Genomic DNA, 21,952 nt, shown 5'->3' with positions numbered 1-21,952 from the left:
GTACATGCATATACAACAAATAGAGGTGTTTTGCATAATAATTTCATTTATATTCATTTCATCAGCTAAGAACTAAAAAGAATTTAAATCAAAATCAATTATTCATTTACAGGTGTTTTTAACCATCATCTCCCCCTTTATCTTCAGTTTTATGCCTCCTTGTATTGCCATTTTGTGACTTTTTTGCCATAAATTATACATATTTGGAACAGTCACTTTAAGAAATTCAATCTTTGGATAAGATCTCTAAGATTGATTTAGTATGAATACGTGTGTGGGCACACACTTGACAAAGAAAGGTCAGTTATAAATATATGTGTACACTTATCAAAATAATTCACATAAAATCTCTGAATAAAATTATCTGTATGCTTTTTCTGTCAATAAAAGCAATATAGTATAATTCTTGGTAGTAAACCTGATTGTTTTCATTCTGTTGCCTACCATGTGAGCTGCCATGTTGGTATAAAACATCGATCATTTGATATTTTACTACAGCAAATAATAGTGATCCCCACGAAATAATAAATAAATCAGTGAGTTTCACGGAAATAAGTTTTTGGATGGATCAGATAATTTGAAGTTGTTAGTTTATTCTCCAGCAAGGTGAAAGAAAAAAGCTGTTAGTTTGTTCTCTATCAGGTGATCGAAGATGAAAACTAAAGTTCTCAAGGCCAGTGCATAATAATGGTGCCGTATTCTGTGCATCAATCACCATTACCAAATACCTATATTGCCAAATATTTCATGTACCGCTTTAGTGGTGATTAATCAATGTGCCACGGCACTGAAACTGAAACGAGACTTTGTAGTACAAGTGATATTCAAAGGGTTTTGAAAATTTATCAGCTCTATAGATATAGATGAAAATTTATCATCATCTATCTAGAAATCCTGTTTTTATAAATGTTACCTAGCCAAATATTGGTTTTATTTACTTAATATTTAGAAAACATGAGTTTAGTAAAAATTGTTCAGATTTTCTTAATGTAGTGTGTGAAATTACTATGTAATTATACAAGAAATATGCTACACAGCTGAATACACAAAGAGGTCAGCAGAGGGAGCAAAAGGTGCCTTTCCCCTATAATCCACAGCAACATCACCCGCTCTTCTCTCTACATCATCGATGTATGTTATCTAAAGTCCTGTGCAAATGCCACCTCAACACAAGTCCTCTAGCCTTGCCTTCTTATCAGAAGCAGCTCGAAAGCCCCGATAATTCTAGAACCACTGAAAAATACACACTTGTTGCAAGGATTGAAAAGCCTCATATTGCAAATTCAGAATTCACAGTACTGAAAAAATTCATAATTTTTTAAAGTTACAATACTGTGAACTATACAAAATGAATTATGCTGGGATCCGATGACTCTCTTCATTCCAGCCTATCTTATATTTTCTCATTCATTTCTCCACATAGTCACAACAACAGACTCACTATTACATTTCATTAATGGCTATTTTATAATAAATGATCTCAATAGCATTTCTGAAACCTCTGCTGTTCTGGTTTTACAGAACTCTTGAATTTTTGAATGAGTTAGTTTTTGATTGAAAAAGACCTGACTCTTATGCTTAGAAAAGCCATCATTTCTTTCTGTAAGCTTTCCGTCTTCTATAAGCTTTACATGTTCCATAAGCAAACATTCGCTGGTTTTGTGATCAAACTAGAGAGGCAAATTCAGTTAATAATAACAACGTCATTTATCATCCTCAAATCTAGTGTTATGGATAATACGATCTCCACAAGGAGACGGTTGCACGAGCGACAAGAGAAAGACAATCAACAGTCTTTTACTCATACCAAGATATGTCCACACACACTTGTTTCAACAGTCAAAGTAACGCCATATGTCCCCAGTGATGTGGGTGGGCAAAAGGAACAGTTGGCCTGCTAATGAGGGCCATATGTACACGCAGCCTATCGTACCATCCTTCTTACTTATGGTTGCTGAAAACTCAGTGGAAGAGCTTGCTCTGAGGAATGGCATGGCTGGAGGAGGAGAGGCTTCCTTAAGAGCAGGAAAGGACCATTTGTTGTACAACTACTGTATCTCTGAAACTGGGAGCTAAAGATATGCATGTACGTTACTCATTCTTATTAAGAGTTACTTACACATCCGTAGAGTTCTTTACTCCAGTTTCACCTTCTTTCACTAAATTCTTTTGCATTTATGTGCAAAGGGATTTTGGGCCCTTTTCAAAAATTACTTTTCCTAATCAATCTTGTTAATTTGATGTTCATTTACATCGGCTTCTCTTTATTTTTAGCTTGATTTCCAGAAAAATTATACTTTCTTTGACATTGTTAAATGTTACAATATTAAAAGAAATGAAAAAGACTTAAAAACTTAGAATATTTGAATGAGGGTTTCTGGAAGGCAGAGAGAACAATAAGGCAAAAGTACTTACTGCACTACTGTTCCAAAGTAAAAGAAAAACAAAGATTTTAAAAGTGATTGTAGCAGCTTTGTATCTCAACCAGGGTTTCCTTTGAAATTTCTACAACTGCAAACACTATTCAGCAATTTGCACTGATTATAAAATTTATTGTTTTAAGGTCAATTGTGATACTATGATCAGATAATATAATTTACTTTACTCTTAATGGCTTCATTTTGACAACTGAGGGAGCTTTCAGGAAGGACAACGCTTCCTGCACAACAACCAGTAAAGCAGGTCACATCCATTTTCAATCTAATTTTAAGAAAAATGAAGGACAAACTACTTGTGAGGCAGCAAGAATTCATTTGCATTAAATTAATTTGAACAGGGCATTTCAAGTTCTCTCTGGCAACAATGGAATAAAGGGGAAAATGAATCTATCTTATGCAATGATCCTCTTCTAGGTTACAGAAAGATTTGAAAGGCTGACATGACCATTGCTAAATTTCTTCTAGAAGTCTATGATTAGTGTCATAGATATAACTCATGAGATAAAATATTCACAAAGAATGTCTGTGAACTGCATCAATTGTGATGGAACTACTGTCTAACATCCCTTTGAAAAGTTATATTCTGCAAAGGTTAAAAAACACCAACCTTTCGATGCTTTCTTATATGGATGAGCTTTTGTCAACAAGAACTAAGCTTCACAATTAAGCACTATGGAAGATAATGTTCTAGGTTAATTTAAACCTAACTAATCCAGGACTTGGCCTTGATAAATAATGGGTTTAATTAATATTTTTGACCCTAGCAGTGCAAATACTTTTACTTATATTTTACTAAAGCTAGTTTTGACAAATCTAAGGGTATTTAATTTATCAGTATCTGTTGTCAGATGAAAACTTCCCCATCAATACCTTCTAATGGTTCAAAAATAAACTGTTACCCCCACAGATACATTGTTTTTCCATGCGTAAGCAAGTACATTAATTTCAGGGTCTCAAGGCATAAAAGTGATATTACCACTTGTGATAGGCTGCATAATAGTCCCAAAAGATGTTCTTCACCTAATCTCCCGGCCCTGGGAATGTGCTGCCTTACACAGCCAAAGGACTTGTAGATACGATTCATTTAAGGATCTGGAGACAAGGTGATTATCCCAGATCATCCACGTGAGTCCAAAGTAATCACAGGAGTCCTTAGATGAAGTGGAGAGAAGGACTCAAAGTTAAAGGAGGAGACAGCGCGGAGACAGAAACAGAAATAAAAGCAACGCACCTTGAAAATGGAGGAATGGGGAAAAGACAATGAAGACAGGTGCCACCAGAAGCAGAAAATGCAAGAGAATGGATTCTCCCCTCAGCACCTCCAGAAGGAACCCACACTGCAGACACATTGACTTAGCCATATTAAAGTGATTTTGGACTTCTGACCTTTGAAACTGCAAGACAATAAATATGTGTTAAGTTATGTAAATGTGTCGTAATTTGTTATAGCAGCAGTAATACAACTAATACACCACTACAATAAGCAAAGGAAATAAAGTGCAATAGTGACAAACTTAAGGGTTTCCAGGAAAGAGAAACGAAGTGGTAAACTCAATCACAGGATTATATTAGTAACTGTAGTATATGTTACTTGCTTACCCTTTCAATCACATTATTGCTGTAATTATCATTATCATCCAATCAATATGATTACACCAGTATGTATAACTTAGACATGAAAATTTTTTTCTATTTCACTCTTCCCATAATTCCATGCAGCTACCCCTAAGCAACTATGTATCTGATGAAGCTAATATTTTCAGGGAAAATCTTCCATGTTAAGCAGAAAATTTACATCTAAAATTAAATTCTTTTAAGCCAGTCTGGGGACAATACCTAGAAAATTCAAACATTACTTCTCAAGAATACCACTAGCAGTGAATTTGTGACGCTATCTTCCACCAACTGAATCAAAATTAATTTTAAATATTTTCAAAGCAATATTTTAAAAAATCGTGTACACATTTTTTCCTCTTGGTAAAAATAAACCACTTCTCAACCATCCATTATATTTATGTTAGTTACATGAAGTCCATACATGAATTATCATACCACAAATAGAAAACTATTTAAATAGAAAAATCTCACTTGGTGCTGACAGAATGACAGCATAAAACTGTTAAGCATGAGGAGAAAGTTGTTTGCAGTGTAAATATTTCCCTTTTCCTATCAAAGTGTGTCCTGTGATCTAGCGCTCTTCTCTCCACATGCTTAAGTACAGCAAAAGTTATAAAAACACTCATTCTAGTTTTCTATACTTTAATGGTTGTAGAACATCAGAAGAGAATTGGGAGATGGGAATGTTTTGTGCTTGACATTGCATTTGAGGGGAAAATAAAAACTTGGACATAATATGTGGGATGTCTCCACAGTAATACATGGGAGGGCAAGAAAAAAATGCTATCAAATTTCTACCATGCGCTGAGCCCCTTATATCAACAAATATCCAGCCTTTCTAATGTACTAACAACCACTCTTCATAGCAAGTATTCTATTCCCAGCTTGTAGGTAAGAAACAAAGCTTCAGAAAGGGATCTTCACCAATTTCACACAGTCAATAAAAGGCAGAACTAGGGCAAATATCAATAATAAAAATAGCAATCTAATCCTAATTGGACCTGGCACTGTTCTAAGAAGAAAATCATTAACAAAGGATTTTGAGTTACCACACTCTTAGTCTCCCCGTTTTACAAAAGAAGCAACTGGGGTAAAGTGAAGCTATGCCGTTTCTTTTCAAGCTCATATACCTAACAAGATACCACTTTAATCATGGGTCTCTGATAGATCGTGTACCTCATTTCTAGCGTTTGCTGAGATTTTTCTTATTAACCCTAAGCAAGTATTTGATCCCTGGTAAGTATGCTGTAATTTTTTCACCGCTCATTCTTATCACGGTTCTTCAAGAAAAGTACAGTTCAACACATTTGTCCTATTTGGTTACAAATTTTGAAATTCAAAATATGTATCACACTAAGCTGTTAGCTCCATTTGGAATTTTAAAAAACTAAATTTTTCACTCAGTTAAAAAAAATTGCATTGTTTACTCCCATATCTACAATATAGCTTATAAGTGTATATTTGTATTGAAAACATAATTTTCTACAACTTTTATAATATTTAAATATTATTTAAGGTTTTAATAATATTTAAATATTTAAATAATACATTTAAAAACATAGTTCAACAAGTCCGAATAATCCATCACTTACTTATGACAGAATATTTGTTCAGTATCTTCTGTTTGTTCACTCTTGTGTAATATATCCTATTTTAAGAATCAAAAACTTCTCTTAATGTCAACACTACAGCCTCTTCACAATTCCTACTTATTCCTAATTACCCTTCAGGAGCAAATAAAATGAATTTATCCCAAATTTCTTTGCTTTGAAACAACTTCAGTGAAAATGGTGGTTGTCAACCATATCTACCATTCATATATCCCATTGTTTTCTGCATTAAATTTCATCTAATACTCCTTATGCCATCAGTGTCACTACAAAGGGGGACAGGGGATGAATCTCATCATGAACAAAGGTATATACACTAGATCTTAGGATGTTCAATCATTTCCTTACTCTATTATGTCCCATCTGAACTACTCATATTAAAATGAGCAACTATATGAACATGGTACTTTTAAGAAAGGATGTTCAAAAATTAATTCATATCTTGTACAAATTGGTATCCAAGAAATCATGACCTAATAGGCATCACATATGTGAATGAAAAAATTCACTTTCAGCAATGAATGTTGATGACACTCCTTTAGCAAGAGTTGTACCGAGCTACCCACAACTCCTCAGCACTCACTATTCTCATACATGCGGTCGGACAATGTCCAAGGGTGCAGTGATTCTGTCCAGAGGCTTTTCTGGGCCGTTAGAGCTGTCTCAGCCTGTGTACAGGGTTATACAGACACTCTAGGGCATTCATGACTCTGAAGCAGCCCTGTACTAACTGCAAATTTATGGAGGAAACTTTCAAGTCCTCTTGCCCCCCAGTTGGGGTAACTCTGTTACCTATTTCATGTGGTCTCAGTTCTCCAACAAAAATGATCTCGGCCTGCTCATCTTACTTCCATTTCACTACATGGCATAACTAGAAGTTGACTAGGTATTCTGCTTTAATGTATATGCAAAGCCCTCTTGTTCAGGAATGTTTGTAGAATAATATTTCTAAATTAGGAATACAATTGGTCTTGTTCTTTCCTGAGGGATAAAATGTCATCTCTCTTCTTCTCTCCCTCTCTCCTTTCTTCCTAACTCAGCTAACCCTCTATCTGAAAGAATTACAAAGGAAGAAATCTAGGGCATTGTTTAGCATTCTCAGGAGGATTGGAAATGTTGGAATGACAGCGAGTATCACACATACACTGCTTGAAGTATTTTGTAGGATCCAAGGGAAGAGAAAATTTTGACATTCCAGAAAATTTAAGTCATCCTTTTAATATCAGGACCAGAAAGAAACAGGTCACACGGGCAAGAGCCATAAAACTAATTATCTTGACTCTTTCCAGAATACCTGAGCTATAAATGTACAGGGAATCCTGTAATCAGATGCAAAGTTGTGTATAATATACTTAGTTCCCAAATGTAACTAGGAATTTTATGTATATAATGTGAAAAATCGTTCCAAAGTATTTGAGACTCCAAAAACTTTCCTAGCTAGCATTCAATATTCTTGCTTAACTTCTCCTTATACCCCTAACTGTATTGAGCATGCATAGACACACAAAAGCTAGGATCAACTATTACCGCTTAAGAAAGAAAAGGAGGAAAAAGGCTGTATTATAGGGATTTAGTTTTCTTCCTCAACTCTTGAAGAAGCCTATTTGTATCAGCCCGTGTCAGACAACAAAGTACTTATCAATAAAGTTTTATGAATGTGGTCACATATGAAATATAAGAGCATTCAGTTTCTACCTCTCCTTTTCTCATAAATCCTACATCAGATAGACATTAGCTATATCTGCCAATGTTTCCACGGAATCTTAAAGACTATTCACTGCAAAGCTGGCAGTGTAGCCTGAAAGCAAGTTATGTCTGCGTTGCAACTTCACACTAAGTGGTTTAAAAATACAACTAAATGTGGCCTGTCTTTATCTTGATTATAAGACATAAATTATCCCAAGAATATTCTTAGTAAAAATTGGGTCTCCCGGTCAAGCCACTTCTATTAAGAAGGACACAGGTCAGTTTTTAGGAGTTTAGGTGTTATTTGGAAGTTAGGAGCATCTAAATATGGAATATAACTCCATTAAATTATAGTATATTTTATATCAAAGAGAAACGACAAAAATAAGAAATGTTTTAAGTATTTTTTCGTATAGCGTGTTCATATATAATTACTTCAGTAGTCTCAATGTAGTCATCAATTGTTTGGGTAAAGAACTAAACTTGAAGTTAAATAGCATAGGTCTGAATTCTTAGGGTTTATAACATTCATATATTTTATATGTTCCAGAATAATATGTAATTTCTAAGTTTATAACATAATAATTACAGAAATCTAGGTAAAGTAATACTTCTGTGACACAGTCTCTTCATCTACAAAATGGAATATTGCTTTTCTCCTTAAATTTATATTAAAAATTGGAGAAGTAATATATGTGAAAGAACCTTACATTAAATATGCAAGTTTTATTTGTTGAATTCAAACAGTCATTAAAGAACAAAATAAAACATTACATTTGGATTAACAAAGTAGATACATATATCTCAATCTGAGAAACCTTTAAGCTCTCTTGACCATAAAATGACATTGGATCCTATAAGAGAGTTTGGTAAATATTTGAAAGATATTTCAATTTCACACCTAAATGTTGATTCTGACATTTATTTCCTAAACTTATCATTTGTATACTTACCTGCTATTAAATCCACAGGGGTCATGTCACTAACTGTATGCCCACCGATTTTATTGAGAGGTATTCAGCAAGGCCCACAAAGTAAGTATTGAATTTTTTTAAAAAACAGACCCAAAACACCTAAAAGCAAAACACTTAGTAAATTCTTATAATCATGAAGATCACAAATTAGTGCTATTAGTAAGAAAGAAACTTCTAAACCAAATAAAGTCCTAATACCTCCAACGAATTTTGTCTCTCTGATACACACACACACGATTAAAAAAAAAATGAAGGAAATGTAAAAAAATAAATAAATGAAGGAAGTTCTGTGGGAAATGTCCATAATTTCATGCCCAGAATTTCCCTATCAATCTCTTTCCCCAAAGTTCTTCCGAGAAAATAAAGTTGCCTTTCTCTCAACGTTAACTCATCACTTTTCTCATAGCATTTTCAAAAGAAATATTTCCTGTCAGCCGGCCACTTAAACTTTGTGCTGTTAAAGAAATCCAAAAAGGTATCAATTTTGCAACAAAGGATAAAGAGGAGACGAAGTGAACCAACATGGCTTTTAAGCTAAATTGCCGTCACCTGTCACAGGTTGTCTAGCGAGCCTCAAGTTCCCTCTAATAAGCTTATGGAGGGTGCGGAGCAAAGGCACCTCAAGGTGCTCTGCGGGTTTTCCCCTGGTAAATTAGGCTGAAAGGAAAAGAGTCCCACCCCCCACCCCCAAACTTGGAGACCAGGGCTGCCCTGCCGAATGCTGTGCCCAGACCTCCTACTTCCACGCCCTTCCAGTCCTTTCCTCGGCTTGGAAAATTGGGCATGAGGCAAGCAAAAGGAAGGACAGAAGGCCAAAACGGGCATCCGGGAAGCCAAATTTCTGTCTCAAAAGCTCGTCTAGAAACGCGTACATAGCGCGTGCCTTGCGGACATCTCCTAAAACCCCGTTCACTGAAGCTAATTCCTCCCGAACGCCCCCACGCCGGCTGAGGATCGCAACCGCCCATCCGCCCCTCCAGCCTGTGCAGCCGCCCCCAAAACCTCCCGTGAATCGGGAAATGTCAAGGCAGCAGCGCTTGGGGAGCCGAGCAGCCTCGCCAGTTCCAAGTCTCTGGTTCGAGACCCCTCGCTTCGCCTCTTTGGGGAACTCACCTGGAGTCAGGTTTAGATGGCAGCCTCCACCCAGGGGACCGGGAAGCGGCCCCGGGAAGCGCCGCCGCGTCCTGTGAATAACGAGCGCAGCGCAGCGGAGCAGCTCCCCCTGGACTGGCCGCTCCCCGATTCCTCCCGCTCTGTCCGGGAACCGTCCCTCCGTTCTTTCCTCTCCCTCCCCTGCCTGCAGCCGCCGCGCTCCCTCCTCCTGCTGGCGGCTCAGGGCTGTGCTTCCGCCTCCCTCCTGCGGGCGCACGAGCTGCCCGCGCTGCTAATGAGCAGGCTCCAGGCTCCGCCCGGCCAGGGGTGCACACACACCCCACGCCGGAGACGAGCTCCCGGGAGCGGAGCTATGGATACGCCTGGTGCGGCCGCTGGAGAAATGAACTGGAGGAGGCATCCAGCATCTCACACTTTCTGGCCACTCAGCTTAACTAAGCCATAACCCCAGACTTCTTCCTAAATCTCCAGTAATTTACAGGTGCTGAAAAGTCAATGAGGGGTTTGAGCACAATCTGTGTTAACAGTATTGCCAGTATAGAGATGCTAATCTGGCTAGATTCTAGGGATGAAATGTTCAAGGGACGGTATATGATTCTTTCTGGTGGTTATTTTGACATATTTTGGCTATACTTACAGATCTGTAAAATAAACCAGCAATCTTCTAATCATGACAACACAGATTCCTAATTGAAGGCAGCTGATACTTATTAAATACCAGGCTCCGTTTAATAGGCTCTTCTTTCCCAGCTGATCTTTACTACAATTCTGTGAGCACTACTAGCACCCCTATTCTATATTTTAAGAATTTGGGTTTAACTTTTAAAACAAGACGGTCTTAAAACAAGACTAAGGATCATGTCCAACCTTGCAGAGATTCTAAGTTTCTGAGCCTAAATAATAACTGAAATCTGTAGCTCCCACAACCCATAGCCTGTGTATAATGTGTTGCAGCATCTTGGATGGTACTGTGTAACTGAACCAACAAAGATAATAGGACCATCAGCAAATACACACCACGAGACTAATGAATACCTAGAATCCTAGTGAGACTTGTAAATAGTCAAGCACCCTAAGTAACAATAGTTCAAGTGCATGCTAAACATGGTGATTACTTATAAAAGAACAGCAACCAGTATGAGTGAAGACAGGCAAATAATGTTCAAAATGTTCAGAATCAATGTCCAGCCACTTATGAGTTGAATTCCCCACTCTAAAAAGGAGGCCAGATGTGATGTATTCTAAGAAGTCTACAATGGGCGTGGTCTTTTCGCAACCAAAAAGGGCTTTTTAAACACTTATTTCCCATTAAGAATATGCAATAGCTAATTAATATTAAATCTGAAAATCAGTGATAATTTATTTCAACTAACCTTACATGAAAAAATCATTACTCATTCAAGCTTTTAGAATTAGATTAAATAGCATTGAGTATCAAATTTACTTCAACCCATAGAAATAATAGACAGTTAATTAATAAAGTAAGTAATTTAATTAACTTTACTTTTGTGTCATGATGTATTTTTCCTTAGGAAAAGGATAAGACATTTTTTCCATGGTATAAAATACTAGAATATGACTTTTATATTTTTCTTCATGAAGATTAAAGAATTAATAAAATAAGTACAGACATATTGTCAACAAATCTATCCAGATCATTCATTCTCCACTCAAGAAATTATGCTAGGCAAGCTTTATTTCTCCATATGTACAAGGCAATTCAGAGGTCAAAAATTTGAAAACACTTCAATGAACATCAACCATTAATTAACTAAGAGTAGATTTTATTTATAAACAACTTTAAAAGACTATAAAAAAGGTATAACAAACTTCTACTTTATCAGTACTGCTACTCCTGTTGAACACAAAGATATATAATTATAGTTTTCTCCCTATTTAAAATATTTATTGATTCTGGCATAATAATGTCATACTCATCCCTCAATAATCAGTGTACATGGAACCAGAAATCTTTTCTTTCACCTAGTCAATTGAAGTATTTCTGTGTTTTGCATGTTAACACTCTATTTATTCTGTGTTTCTAGTGCTTATCCTCAAAATTTTTATAGTTCCGTTCACATATGAATTCTACCAATCAGCACTATATATAAATAATGCAACGTATAAAATGTGTTAAATAAATGGATGTAAGATTTATGCTAAATTTTTCACATAGTAAGTACTTCAAAACCCTTATTATTTTTCCTTAAGCTTTTATGTGCATATATTTTATCTCTCCAACTAAAGAATAAACTTCTAAATAAGAAGAGTTTTGTCTATAAATTTTACGCATTTTAATACATTATTAATCTAAAACCTTGGACTAGAGTTTGGAATTCTTTTATGTATTCATTTATTGATTCAAAAAATAGGTGTCCATGCCATTTTTTCTAAACCTTGTGCAAGATGTAGGGTATACAATGATGTCCAGACTTTAGAGTCCTTGACCTCATGGCGTTTAAAGTGCAGTAATGTACAGTAATTTTAAAATCTATTTATTATTATTTAAAACAATAAATGAATACATTCTTGTCGAAAATAACTGAAAAGTCTGTCTGAATTCCCTGGCCAAGGCCAAAACATGAAAGCAAAAGAGCTGCCTGAAAACAGTGCAAGCCACTCTCCAGAGGGTTTCTCTGTTGAAACAGCACATCGCATTATGGAAATAATGAGAAAAATTAGTAACTGTGCAAACGACAACACATATGCATCTTTGTGGTTTCTGACCTTTTAGCATCGTCGAAGCAAGACCACAAACCTTTCAACACCAGGCGTGGTATTAATCTTGCACAGAATATAATGTTTTCACATATTTTATTCTGATTTCCTACAAAGTAATTTCAATTTCTAGCTAAAGCTAATGGATTTTTCTAGTGAAAACATTGTGTACCGAATGACTTTCCAGTGAGATCCGCGTACCATGCGCCATTTTCATGTTCGTGCTCATTTCTCTGAAGTCTGTTTGCCTTTAATTCACCATAATGAAATTCCTTGTGTACTTTTATTGGCAACCATTGCATAGTGACACTTGCATCCAAATGTAATTCCATTTGAGCTTGGCAGTGTTTGCTTTTTTATCAGAAGAGGAAAGTTAGAGGGAACAAGGGGCAAAGATGTGTGTAAGAATATCTGAGGGACCATCACAGCATCATCACAAATTCAAGATTTTTTTGAAACATTAGACAAGGGACTGACAGCCATGCCCTGGGATGGCTGAAACACTTCACAACCTGCTCATGTTTATGACCAAAATCATCACCTAAAATGAATTCAATGTGTCAATATCATAATATTGTTTGTGTATAAGTAATCATGAAGCAGTTAGGGAAGGGAGTATAATCTAGTAAGAAATTGGAACAAAAAGTGTTAGACAAAATTCAAGAAGATTTAAAAGAAGAAAATTAACCTGTCTGATCTGAACAGAATTGGAAAAGCACATCAATCATAGCTCTATACATTGACCATAGACTTAAAGCATAACATAAAAATAAAGAAGGCAGATAACTCAGGAAAACATTTCTATTAAATCTACTCCGTAAAGTTTTCCCATACTTTTATTTTACTAACAGGAGCATACATTTAAATCTGACAAAATCATATATATTTTGTTGATTCAATTTGTAGCAGATAGAGGAGCATGTCCCAGTGCTATGACAGTGAGTTGTCACTATAACATACCACTGCTTTACATCTTACCCACAGGCTAAAATGTTTACCCCTAGAGTCGTGACTTTGTATATGACAGGAGATTGCTACTAAAAGTAAATATATTTGGCTGAAGGGTAGATACAACTTTAGGCCATTATATCATTCACTAAAATTTAGCTGGCATTTACATATTTACCTGCTTAGTTCATATGACAAATATGTTTGAGAGACTGCCATATACAAAAAAAAAAGATGGAACCATCTTACAAATTTAGAGATTACTTAAAGAAATGGAACTGAAGGGTTAACTGTGATGGCAAGAATGAAGAGAGCAAAACCAGAGGGTACTTCAAGGAGAACAGGCATGAGAGAGGCATTATAATTTGGAGGGTGCTATGATTTGAACCTATGTGCCCATCCAAAGTTTGTATGTTGAAACTAAAATCCCAGGACAATGACATCAAGAGATGGGGCTTTTGGTTAAGTGATTAAATGAAGAAGGATCCACCCTCATGAATGAGATAAACGTCCTCGTAAAAGATGCTTTAGAGGAATGCCGGGCTCCTCAGTCTCTTCTGCCATGTCGTTACATTGTCCGTTTTTGCCCACTTTTGTCACGTGAAGACGAAGCAAGAAGGTGCCACCTCGGGACCAACTGCCAAATCTCCACTGCCTTGATTTCGGACTTCTCAGCCCCAGAACTGTGAGAAATACATTTCTGTTTTTTATGAATTACTCAATCTGTGGCATTTTGTTATAGCAGCATACAGACAAAAACAGGATAAACAGCCTGGTGAGAGTGGATATTTTAGAAACTTGAGATGATTCAATGTCGCTGATTCTCCATTTTCTCATATGTAAAATGAAGGAAATAATGCTGATTACTTCATAGTTCATTGTACAAATTAAATTAACTATGTAAATAAAGCAATATAGTTCCTTTTATCTAGTATACATTGTTTAAGTGTTGTTGTCATTACATGAGGAAAACAAGAACTTCCCCAAACAGAAGGATGTGGGAACCAAAACTAAGATATAAGAAAGGACCAAAGTTCACTGTGACAATCTGGTCAAGCGCTGGTTAGGGAAGATAGCATAATGTTACGCATAGATATTATTATAGGATAATTTTCCTCCACCCCGAACTCCTCTAGCACTTTCCCTACGTCTTTCATTGCACTTCTTCATTTGTCTCTTTAATTACGGTTATTTATATAAATCTTTTAGCTTCCTACAAAAATAAGCTTGTAGTGGGACAGATTCTTGAGGATCTATGTCAAAGCAATTTTTCTATTTCCTACAGCAAGTAACCCAGTAGTAATCACACAGAATTTGTTAAAAGAATAAACATAGGAAGATTAATTTCCATTTTTTTCTTTGCTAATTTTTAATCAGAATTATACCATTGTTAGGGAGGGAGAAATTATAAATTGAGGACATGAGTATTAACATTTAAATCTGTTATTCTGCTTTATTTTAGAGCTTGCCATGTTTTGTGATTAAAAAAAGAAACAGGACATTCTATATAGCTGTTGCAAAACGTGTGGTCTGTTGGTGAACTAGCAGCACCAGCATTATCAAGATTTCCTTAGTTTGCAGGGCTACTGAGTCAGAATTCGCATTTTGACAAAACTCCAGGTGATTCATGCTCTGCATTTAAGTTGGAGAAGCACTGTTCTATAGTTCTCCTTATGTCCTAAATGCATTGTCAGTGAAAGAAAATACTATACGTATGATAATAATAACGGTAATATTAACAAAAATGTAACTATTAGTAATTTTCTATGCTCTCCCAGATACTAAGTCCTTTATTTAATACTTGTGATATTTCTGCGAAGTTGCAATTGATATCACCTACTAAACTGATACTCAGAAATCTGAAGTAATTCTCCAAGGTCACAAAGCTAGTGAATCACAAACCAGATTTTTAAACTCTTGCTGCTTCATTCCAAAGACTAAACCGTTTCTAACTCACGGTTAATACATTTGCTTCTGCCTTCCATTTCCTAAATATGGTTTCCTTTCTATTTCATTAGCTTTACTTATACATGACTGATTTTTAACCCTCTCTAACATTTGCAGAATATGGTGTACTATGGTTAATAAGGACAATACCAAGTAATATCATGTTGAGAAAGCGTGCAGAAGTAGCATCAAAAAACAGACTTTTTCCAAAATGTTTACTAAAAACTTTCAATAAAAACAAGATTTTCTACTTAGAATTTCTACCTTGCATAACTCAAATGGAGCATGACTATTAAAATGACAAATAGATTCCGTAGTTGCCTAAGAGCTAAGAATAAGAATTGCTATATAAAAAAGCATAAATATGCCACATGTATAAGAATCATGGGAGTGCTATTTGGTATTTAGTATTTAGTTCCATTCTGCAGCATGATCAAAAAGAAGCATCTGTATAGTTCACTGTGCATTATAGCACAATAAATCACCTCATTAGGCTCAGATATATGTAAAGATTTACAGTCTGGGAAAGTCCACTAGATATTCTTAATCACTTCTTAGACTGTACTGTCCCCCATATTTCTCTTTTTCTATAGAAAGGTTGCACATGGAAAGGCTTTATTTGAAATCCAGCAATGAATGGAATGTCTGTGAAGCAAGAAATAGATGGAAATTGACATTTTAAAAGAAAGTTTGGCTTCTGAAGAGATACAGCTGTGACCTTGGTCTTTTTGTTGGAGAGAAGTATTCCCTAGCCTTACTGTACTATTTTTCCCAAAGCACCCTCTCTATTGTTCTCCCTTCATCTCTGGCTCGTATCATATGGCCCCTCCCTCATTCTATCTGGTGAGTTCTGAGAAAAATGCTTAAATTCTGCAGAGAAGATTGAGAACAATGCTAAATATTCCTCAGAGAAGCAAAATATTATGTTAACAGTTTATATTTTCACATGAAATTATCTATCTCTTCTCTCTGTCTCATGTGTGTATGTGTGTATGTGTGTATGTGTATATATATATATATACATATAATATACAGTAGATATGTATATATAGAGTATAATATTCAGTATATATGTATATATAGTATAATATACCGTATATATGTATATATATACAGTGTGTGTGTGTATATATATATACATATATATATATATATACTACCATTTACCTCCCAGGCTATACGTCCTGACATCTTAAAAGTAGAAAGCCCTCACAGGCCGCGGTTGCTCATGCCTGTAATCCCAGCACTTTGAGAGGCCGAGGCGTGCAGATCACCTGAGGTCGGGAGTTCAAGACCAGCCTGACCAACATGGTGAAACCCCATCTCTACTAAAAATACAAAAAATTAGCTGGGCGTTGTGTTGCGCACCTGTAATCCCAGCTACTCAGGAGGTGGAGGCAGGAGAATCACATGAACCCGGGAGTCGGAGGTTGTGTGAGCCGAGACCATGACATTGCACTGCAGCCTGGGCAATGAGAGCAAAACTCCATCTGAAAAATAAAGGTGGATAGGCCTTAAAAGACTTTTGAAAATGAGATTTGTCAAATATTTATTAGAGATGAAGAAAATAAGTGCGGACCCACACGTAACTTGTCTGAGGTCACAGAAGTAGGGACCCACACGCAACTTGTATGAGGTCACAGAGGTAGTCATGCTGCAGCAGCCTTATTGGTTTTCCTCTATGACATGCATTATTATTGTTTTTGATCATTTCAAGAGGTTTCTAGTCGATAGTGGGACAAAATTTCTAATTTGGGAACCTAATTTTCTCTGCAAATCTTCTTTACATCTCTAGCTTATTAATACACCTCAGAAGTGTTACAGGAATTAATTCGCAGGATTTTGAAGAATATTTTGAGGTATGCTGGGAAAAATCATGTCAAGTATCAATGATTAGAAACTAAACAATCAATATTAGATATTGTAAAATTATATTTAATCTTCCATATGGCATAAATAAGTTATTTTAATGTACAGTCGTTGTACTTTGTAAATTTGCATATAAAATATTTGAAAAAATAACTTTCAATATGTAAAATGTAAATATACAAAGGAAAGGATCGGAAAAAATAGATAAAAATAATCAGGCTAAGAAAACACTACAGTGTCACCCTCAGAAGACTATAGAAGGATTCTCACCCTCGAGAAACAGAGGAACTTGAACATGGAAATGACCCTCTGCTGGCCATACTGATTATGGTACATAATTTTAAAAGGCTTTTAGAGAGAAGGGAAATGTTTTATTATGCATTCAGCACAGTGTTATGGTGATGTTTCTTAACTATCAGCTATTTTTAAAATTCTTATAATCTTTCTATAGATGACAAAGTTACATAAATATGAAGGATAAGAAGGGCCCCTGCAAACCTGATAATACAATTCTCTTTTCAATGATAACGTATTTCTAAGCGCGCATCTCCTAATCATATTGATGTGCATTAAGTGTTCTTTTACCTACACCTGTCAAAGTGGCTAAAGTAATATTTCATGAGGAGATAATTTTTTCCTTTAGGTGATTTTTTCCGCATAATACTCTAACATTTCCAATTCCATCTTTCTCGAAAAAGTTTACATGATATACATATACAATTACTAAAATTTTGGCGGCATAAATAATTTAAATGGACTTTACTTCAAAGATAATATTTACTTTTAAAGTTGTAAACCTTTGAATCATCAATTAATTAGAATTATCTTTTTCTTTATAAATAAAGTTTTTTGTCCCTACATATTTATGATTTGGAAATTTTCACCTGGAAAATTTCATTTTCAGTTGTATGCCTTGTCTTTAGTATAAAATTCAGTATTTCAATTTCAATATAATTTTTTGATTGATTTTAATGCAGAGAAGAGAAAGGAATATCTTCAAATATAAACTACACAGAATCATTCTGTGAAACATCTTTCTGATCTGTGCATTCAGCTAACAGAGATAAACCGTACTTTTGATTGAGCAGTTCTGAACACTCTTTCTGTAGAAAATGCAACTGGACATTTGCAGCGCTAAGAGGGTAGTAGTGGAAAAAGGAATATATTCAAATATAAAGTAAACAGAAGCATTCTGTGAAATTTCTTTCTGTTCTCTGCAACTTCTTTCTGTTCTCTGCATTCAACTAACAGAGTTGAGCCTTACTTTTGAAGGAGCAGTTCCGAAACACTCTTTGTGTAGAAACTGAAATTGGACATTCGGAGAGCTAAGAGGATAAAAGTCGAAAAAGGAATATCTTCAGCTAAATACTACACAGAAGCATTCTGTGAAACTTATTTCTGATATGTGCATTCAACTAACAGAGTAAAACCATACTTTTGATTGAGCCATTATGAACACTCTTTCTGAAGAAAATGCAAGTGGACATTCGGAGCACTAAGAAGGTAATACAGGAAAAAGGAATATATTCAAATATAAACTACACAGAAGAATTCTGTGAAACTTCTTTCTGTTCTGTGCATTCAACTAACAGAGTTGAACCTTACTTTTGATTGAGCCGTTCTGAAACTCTCTTTCTGTAGAAACTGCAATTTAACATACTGAGCGCTATGATGCCTATATTGGGATAAAGAATATCTTAAAATAAAAACTAAACAGATGCATTCTGTGAAACTTCTTTCTTATCTGTGCATTCAGCTAACAGAGTTAAACGATACTTTTGATTTAGCAGTTCTGAAACACTCTTTCTGTAGAAAATGCAAGTGGTCATTCGGTGCGCTAAGATGGTATTTGTGGAAAAAGGAATATCTTCAAATAAAAACTACACAGAGGCATTCTCTGAAACTTGTTTCTGTTCTCTGCTTTCAACTAACAGGGTTGAGCCTTATTTTTGAAGGAGCAGTCCTGAAACACTCTTTCTGTAGAAACTGCAAGTGGACATTCGGAGCGCTAAGAGGGTAATAGTGGAAAAAGGAATATATTCATATAAATACTACACAGAAGCATTCTGTGAAACTACTTTCTGTTCTGTGCATTCAACTAAAAGAGTTGAACCCTACTTTTGATTGAGCCATTCTGAAACACTCTTTCTGTAGAAACTGCAATTGGATATTCGGAGCGCTAAGAGGCCTATATTGGAAAAAGGACTATCTTCAAATAAAAACTACACGGAAGCATTCCGTGAAACTTCGTACTGATCTGTGCATTCAGCTAACAGAATTAAACCATACTTTTGATTGAGCAGTTCGGAAACACTCTTTCTGTAGAAAATGCAAGTGGACATTCGGAGCGCTTAGAAGGTAACAGTGGAAAAAGGAACATCTTCAAATATAAACTACACAGAAGCATTCTATGAAACTTCTTTCTGTTCCGTTCATTCAACTAACAGAGTTGAACCTTACATTTGATTGAGCAGTTCAGAAACACTCTTTCTGTAGATACTGCAATTGGACATACTGAGCGCTAAGACTCCTATATTGGAGAAAGGAATATCTTCAAATAAAAAGTACACAGAAGCATTCTGTGAAAATTCTTTCTGATCTGTGCATTCAGCTAACAGAGTTAAACCATACTTTTGATTGAGCAATTCTGAACACTCTTTCTGTAGAAAATGCAAGTGGACATTCGGAGCGCTAAGAGGGTAATACTGAAAAAGGGAATATATTCAAATATAAACTACACAGAGGCATTCTGTGTAACTCCTTTCTGTTCTCTGCATTCAACTAACAGAGTTGAGCCCTACTTTTGAAGGAACAGTTATGAAACACTCTTTGTGTAGAAACTGAAATTGGACATTCGGAGAGCTAAGAGGATAATAGTCGAAAAAGGAATATCTTCAACAAAATACTACACGGAAGGATTCTGTGAAACTTATTTCTGATATGTGCATTCAAATAACAGAGTAAAACCATACTTTTGATTGAGCCGTTCTGAACACTCTTTCTGTAGAAAATGCAAGTGGACATTCGGAGCACTAAGAGGGTATTACTGGAAAAAGGAATATATTCAAATATAAACTACACAGAAGCATTCTGTGAAACTTCTTGCTGTTCTGTGCATTCAAGTAACAGAGTTGAACCTTACTTTTGATGGAACCGTTCTGAAACCCTCTTTCTGTAGAAAATGCAAGTGGACATTCGGAGCGCTAAGATGGTAATAGTGGAAAAAGGAATACATTCAAATATAAACTACACAGAAGCATTCTGTGAAACTGCTTTCTGTTCTGTGCATTCAACTAACAGAGTTGAACCTTACTTTTGATTGAGCCTTCTGAAACACTCATTCTGTAGAAACTGCAATTGGACATTCTGAGCGCTAAGTGGCCTATATTGGGAAAAAGAACATCTCCAAATAAAAACTACTCAGAAGCATTCTGTGAAACTTATTTCTGATCTGTGCATTCAGCTAACAGAGTTAAACGATACTTTTGATTGAGAATTTATGAGACACTCTTTCTGTAGAAAATGCAAGTGGACATTCGGAGCGCTAAGATTGTATTAGTGGAAAAAGGAATATCCCCAAATTAAAGCTACACAGAAGCATTCTCTGAAACTCTTTTCTGTTCTCTGCATTCAACTAACAGATTTGAGCCTTACTTTGAAGGAGCTGTTCTGAAACACTCATTGTGTAGAAACTGCCAGTGGACATTCGGAATGCTAAGAGGGTAATAGTTGAAAAAGGAATATCTATAACTAAATACCACACAGAAGCATTCTGTGAAACTTCTTTCTGTTCTGTTCATTCAACTAAAAGAGTTGAACCTTACTTTTGATTGAGCCGTTCTGAAACACTCTTTCTGTAGAAAATGCAAGTGGTGATTCGGAGCGCTAAGAGGGTAATAGTGAAAAAAGGAATATCTTCAAATATAAACTACACAGAAGCATTCTCTGAAATTTCTTTCTGTTCCGTGCATTCAACAAACAGTATTGAACCTTACTTTTGATTGAGCAGTTCTGAAACTCTCTTTCTGCAGATACTGCAATTGGACATTCTGAGCGCTAAGAGACCTATATTGGAAAAAGGAATATCTTCAAATAAAAACTACACAGAAGAATTCTGTGAAACTTCTTTCTGATCTGTGCATTCAAATAACAGAGTTAAACCATACTTTTGATTGAGCAGTTCTGAACACTCTTTCTGTAGAAAATGCAATTGGACATTCGGAGCTCTAAGTGGGTAATAGTGGAAAAAGTAATATCGTCAAATATGAATTACAGAGAAGCATTCTGTGAAACTACTTTCTGTTCTGTGCATTCAAATAACAGTGTTGAGCCCTACTTTTGAAGGAGCAGTTCTGAAACACTCTTTGTGTAGAAACTGCAATTGGACAATCTGAGCGCTAGAGGCCTATATTGGGAAAAAGAATATCTTCAAATAAAAACTACACAGAAGCATTCTGTGCAACTTCTTTCTAATCTGTGCATTCAGCTAAGAGAGTTAAATCATACATTTGATTGAGCAGTTCTGAACACTCTTTCTGTAGAAAATGCAACTGGACATTTGGAGCGCTAAGAGGGTAGTATTGGAAAAAGCAATATATTCAAATATAAACTACACAGAAGCATTCTGTGAAACTTCTTTTTGTTCTGTGCATTCAACTAACATAGTTGAACCTTACTTTTGATTGAGCTTTTCTGAAACACCCTTTCTGTAGAAACTGCAATTGGACATTCTGAGCGCTAAGAGGCCTATATTGGTAAAAAGAATATCTTCATATAAACATTACACCGCAGCATTCTGTGAAACTTCTTTCTGTTCTGTGCATTCAGCTAACAGAGTTAAACCATTCTTTTGATTGAGCAGTTCTGAAACAATCTTTCTGTAGATAATGCAACTGGAGATTCAGAGCGCTAAGTGGGTAATAGTGAAAAATGGAATATCTTCAAATATAAACTACACAGAAGAATTCTGTGAAACTTCTTTCTGATCTGTGCATTCACCTAACAGGGTTAAACCACACTTATGTTTGAGCAG

Source organism: Symphalangus syndactylus, chromosome 11 (genome assembly GCF_028878055.3).
Source record: "Symphalangus syndactylus isolate Jambi chromosome 11, NHGRI_mSymSyn1-v2.1_pri, whole genome shotgun sequence".
Taxonomy (NCBI): domain Eukaryota; kingdom Metazoa; phylum Chordata; class Mammalia; order Primates; family Hylobatidae; genus Symphalangus; species Symphalangus syndactylus.
Note: the sequence above shows the minus strand (reverse complement) of the source record.